This window comes from Leopardus geoffroyi, chromosome B1 (assembly GCF_018350155.1).
Source record: "Leopardus geoffroyi isolate Oge1 chromosome B1, O.geoffroyi_Oge1_pat1.0, whole genome shotgun sequence".
Classification (NCBI taxonomy): domain Eukaryota; kingdom Metazoa; phylum Chordata; class Mammalia; order Carnivora; family Felidae; genus Leopardus; species Leopardus geoffroyi.
Window position 1 is genome coordinate 19,959,919 of NC_059327.1, and position 5,635 is coordinate 19,965,553.

The 5,635-nt window shown below is 42.8% G+C and overlaps 1 pseudogene; it reads right to left on the reverse strand.

Annotated features, from left to right (window-relative positions):
* Nucleotides 1–3,559: 3,559 nt before the first annotated feature.
* LOC123582653 lies at nt 3,560–4,499 on the reverse strand (annotated as a pseudogene).
* Nucleotides 4,500–5,635: the final 1,136 nt, after the last annotated feature.

A 5,635-nucleotide genomic window follows, 5' to 3' on the forward strand; every position in this document is an offset into this window, starting at 1 on the left:
GTGATTTCAGCACAGTGAGATCAAGACGTGAGCGCAAATCAGGTGTCAACACTTAACCCACTGAGCCGCCCAGGAATCCCTCATTTGCTAATTTTAAAACACCTGAAAGGCATGCATCTAATTGAGCACATATCGAACAGGCTGCTAGGGGGCAGGCACCATCGTTTTCCTTTTCTTTCAAGTGCCCTCTACACCTCCCCCTTTGCCTGGGTCCAGCTGACAGGTGTCATCTTCTTCCCCCACGCCCCGCTTTGTTTTTCTTTTTCCGGCTGGCACCATCTACACGCTCTCCCTTCGCCTTATTGCATTCGATGGATGCCATCTTTGTCTTCGTCTGCCGCACTCCAGAGTGCCATTGTCTCCCGGAAGGTCTTCTGGTGCCCTGGTTTCTGCAACTGCTGCCCAGAGGACACGCTGTTGATCACGTGGGGCCAGTGGGCATAATTAACCCTTTTTAATTACCCTAGTTAGGCTTTCCAGAATCCTTGGAGTGTGGGCACAATCTTTGCACTCTCCAAAGCTCCGGAGTGCCGGTACCTACCGCAGGGAAGCTTTTACATACATCTGGTGCTCCAGATTTTATGTCCACTGCCTTGGTTTTTGTGACTGCTGCCTAGGTGATGCCCCTTGATCATCTGGCTCTGGGTGCCAGGGAAGGAGGGTGGGCTTGTGTTCTTGGATCCCGTGGGATTGTGACAACCAGATAGAGTTCTTGGCTGGCTCCACCCCCAGGACACTGCACAGATAGCAGAAAGAACACACCTCCAGTCTATCTGTGAAAGAGGCCTGTTTGCTTGTCCAGAAGCTTCAGGCTTAGGAGCAGGTTTCACGTCTTGCTCGTATCTCCCAGATAGGCGTTTATGCACTCTCCTGGAGCCCCAATTTTTGCCAATTTCTACTGCCCCAATTTCTACTGCTACCCAGGGGACCTCCAGATCACCTGGCTCTGGTAGGCAGCAGAGTTGACGGTTGTGGTCCTACAGGACTGTATTTGTATTCAAACTTTAAAAGCTTCTCCCTGAGGGTCTGGCTTCAAACAGTCTGCCTCTAGGTGTGGAATGTCAACCTTCCCTTTGGGACACTGAATGGGTTTGGCACACTCTCAGCTACAGGGTTGAGGATATATTAAAGATGTGACAGGCTGCTTAGACAATCACAAATGTTTGAGAGAATACCTAGAGCGAGAGCAGGGTGAAATGATGAGGTCCATCACCTATACAAGGCCACTCCTTTACCACCGAGAGATGGCTATTTCATCTAATGCATAGAAACCAACAGAGAGTCAAGAAAAATGGAGAAAGAGAGATAGGTGCCAAAAGGAAAGAATAAGATAAAAGCCCAGGGGAAAACCTCAATTAATGTAGATAAGTAATTTACCTGATAAGAAAAAAGCTCAAAGAAATTGTCATAACAATGCTCACTGAACTCAGGAGAAGAATGAACACAGTGAGAACTCAAACAAAGAGAAAATATAAGTGCCAAAGCGAATCAGAGAGCTGAAGAACATAATAACTGAACTGAAAAATAAATCCATTCCTGCTTAAATCCCAGAAACATGGGACGACATAATGAAAAGCCCAATGGTCTAGAAGTTAGTACTTCTTCAGTCCAGTCATCAATGGCTCCCGAGTTAGAACATGCCTCTTTGTCAATTGGGTGTTAAACCAGCTATTATCTTACATGCCTCACAGTAAATACACTTTACTTTGAACTTGCTACCAAATAGTTCCTAGGACTCTATCTGTAGTTTGTCCCACAAATAGAAAAGTAGGCTAAAGACATACAGAGAAGTCAACCAGGACAGAAGACCATGTTCTCCTTTTGCTTATGGTCTCTACCATCCCGCTTCCTACCTTCCTTCCTACCTTCCTTCCTACCTTCCTTCCTTCCTTCCTTCCTTCCTTCCTTCCTTCCTTCCTTCCTTCCGTGTGTCAGGATGATTGGAAGAATTAGAGACACTTGTAGAAAAAAACATGTTCATGGTCTATTTCTCTCCTTCAACAAACAAAAAGCTATGAGTTCTCCTTTATCACATCCAGTATTCAGAAATTTACATTTCAACATTGAGGCACTCACTGCTAAGGAAGCATAACCTATTGAATGCAATGATAGCCGATACCTGTTGCTCTGACCTTCCAGCTCCTTCTCCTCAGGTACAGCCCATTAACTTGACACCGTAATTTATTTGCCTATGAGAGTATCTCAGATATCCCAAATCACAGGTGTGAAGTGTGCTGTGAAGAGCACAATGGCCCTGAACTCCTAAGACATCCTAGACAGCCTAGAAGCATTGTGGGTAGGCTAGTCCACTATGACTGTGGGAAATAAAGGATTTGGCTTGAGAAAGCAAGCAGGAGTTGTAACTGCCAGCTGCCATAACCAACTTCATCACAGACTGCCCCAAAGGAGCAGAAGTTGTTAGCTTCTCCATGGACTCCCAGGAGAGGTTTAGCCTATAGGGAAAGACAGGAAGTGAAATCTTTCTCAATAATCTAACTTTGGCCACCACAGCGTTGGTAAGACATTCCCCCAAGGGCTGAAAGACGGCGTCCAGGGGCACTGGAACTCCTAGATCCATCTTCAAGCTTCATGCCCTTGCTTTATCACAGGGCTGTTAGTCCTCAAAAATCATCAACTCCCCAAGCAGTTGAAGTCCCACCCCAAGCAGGAAACTGCCTGCCCAAAGGCAACACAATCATGATTTTTTTAATGCATAATTGCAATTCATCTTCACATTATTATTTAAATTGTTTGATAATACAGCCTTATTCTTATTAGTACCTTAAGATACTTATTAGTATTTATACAAACAAGCTGCAACTGCTAATTAAAAAATAGAGTTTTTTTAAATTTGTTATTTATTTTTGAGAGAGGCAGAGTATGAGTGGGGGAGGGGCAGTGAGAGGGAGACACATAACCTGAAGTAGGCTCAAAGCTCTGAGCTATCAGCACAGGGCCCAATGCGGGGCTTGAACCCAGGAACCATGATATGATGACCTGAGTGGTGGTCAGACACTTAATGGACTAAGCCACCCAGGAACCCCAAAATAGGAGGGGTTTTTTCCTCAATAAGAGTATTTTTTTTAATTAATTTATTTATTTTGAGACAGAAACTGCACCATGCGTGTGCAAGCACGAGAGGGAGAGAGAGAGTCCCAAGCAGGCTCCACTCTATCTGCACAGAGCCCAATGTGGGGTTCGAACCCACGAACCATGAGATCATGACCTGAGCCAAAACCAAGAGTTGGAAGCCTGACCAACTGAGCCACCCAGGCGCCCCAAGAGTACATTCTTTACAAGGACACTATTTGAATAAGAATTCCATACAAATAGAATATATACTTAATGCAGGAAAGCAAGGAAGGATTTTACATTACACAAAACATTCAGTTGGTTCAATCACCGTGAATGAGGCTTCTAACCAAATACTGTTTTTTTCCAAACACTTATTTTTTATATTTATTATAAATATTGCAGTCAGTTCAGTATATGCCAACAATCGCACCGTTTTTAATATTTAGTAGCATGAAACACACTTACCTGTTTCCAAAGGGATGTGTGATGTGGGCTTCATTTCAGAGGGCAGAAGTGATCGAATTACTGTCTGCTCTTTAATGTTCCAACTAACCATTCCATTGTCTCATCAAGGCCAATGCCTTTGGTTGCTCAAGTTTTTACTCTCTTCCATTTCAGTCCTTCCACACAGGTAACCCAAGTGAATTTGTCATCTCTGAGAGAGTCATGGCTGTTCCCTGTCCTGCTTCCTTGCAAACACCACTAAAAATGACTTTTCTCAGTCCTTCTTCCCCCAACATGGCATCTAACTCTCAACGCCAATTGGGTCCCTGTCACAACGGTCCACTACAGAAATGACTACATCTGTGCTTGAATAATAACATCTAAAGTACAGCCGGATACTTACTTATCTGTCCTCCTAAATCCCAGACTTGGAATTTAAGGCTCTTGTATATTACTGTGTCAACTTTACATCCAATAGTAGGAATAGTAGCTACAACTTCTCCAACCTGCAATCTGCACGAAATCGTAGTTTTTCCTGGCCCGTTTAATGCCCAGATTAAAATCCTCGTTTCCCAGGTTCCAAACAGACTGGAAAAGATACTGGAGAAAAAGCCACCCATGATGAACCACCTGGCGGCCCTTGTGGGTTCTCGGAGACCCGCCCGGCTCAGCAGCGCCTCCTATTGGAGCCTTGGCGCCGCCACCTCCTCTCGCCTTGGCCTTGCGGCTCCAGCTCTGGCTCCAGGGCGGTGTCCTTGAAGTCCAGTCCACCGGCAACTTCCACACGAAAACCGCTAACACAGCCTTATTTTGACTTAAACTCTTAGATGTGTTCTTTCAGGCTAACAATTTCTACCTTTATTTCATCTCAAAATATATATATTTTTTTTTAAAGCTAGGGTAAAATGAGTAGAATCAAGTACCATATAACTCCATTCTTGGGGACGGCATGAATACCCAGATTTTCGTTTTATCATATATCTTCAGAAATCACCAGGCCACGTGAGCACTTTAAAACTTTTACTGGAAATGAATGCACCAATATACTGTGGTGGGGTTACATTGATTTTCATTTTATTCTTTATGCTTCTCTGCATTTTCCCAATTTTCTAAAGAAAAGTTGTTATGGAAGCTGTAACTACCTTTTGCAAATATATACATTTAATAATATGAAATTGCTATTATATGGAACATTCTAGAAAAAAAGATGAAAGCCCCAGCAGAGCTTTCTATATGTCAAAACTACTTAGAAGGTGCTCAGTACACAAGTGCTCTAGATCTCCTCAGGCAGCAGTTAAGTAAAAAACTTGAATTCACTAATTATAACAGAAAAAAACTGAATTATAGAACAATTGATGATTTGTCTAAGATGGACAGGTACTCTTGGGCACTCCTGGGGGGAGGAAAAAAAAGAACCATGTGTAACTCCTATTATTTTGACCACTCCACATTTTGCTCCAGAACTTTCTACATCACCATTAGAGAGAGCATGGTATGGAACCACTCTGAATAAGTCTTAACTTCCCCACCAGCTTTCCTTCCTTTTTCTTCTTAACAAATTGAAGTTTGTCTTCATCTTAATTATGCAACCAATGGAAAGACTTAAAAAGCTATGTGATAAAAAGTGTTGCTGCTTTTGTTCCTCAGAACACCAAATAATGAGTCTACTATTTTCATTGAACTGGCAATTGGCTTGACTTGTTTCCAAATTGGCTTTTCTTGGACTTTGGCATCATGTAGAAACAACTTTAATCTAACAGGCGTTTGCAACTAAACGTAAGATTATTGACATACCTGCACAGGAAACCCAAAAATTCGCATCCTGATGAAAAGGATTCATACATTTTTATAAGAATAGGTAACACTTACAATTTAGGATGTGCCAAGTGGTATTAGCTCCTTACATGTACTAACTCACTTAATCCCTATAACAACCCAAGGAAAAGGCATATCAGTATCCTCATTTCATTTTTTTTAATGTTTATTTATTTATTTTGAGAGAGAGTGAGAGTGAGTAGTGGAGGGGCAGAGAAAGAGGGAGACAGAGAATCCCTAGCAAGCTCCATGCTGTCAGCACAGAGCCCAATGCTCTGAACTCATGAACTGTGAGATCATG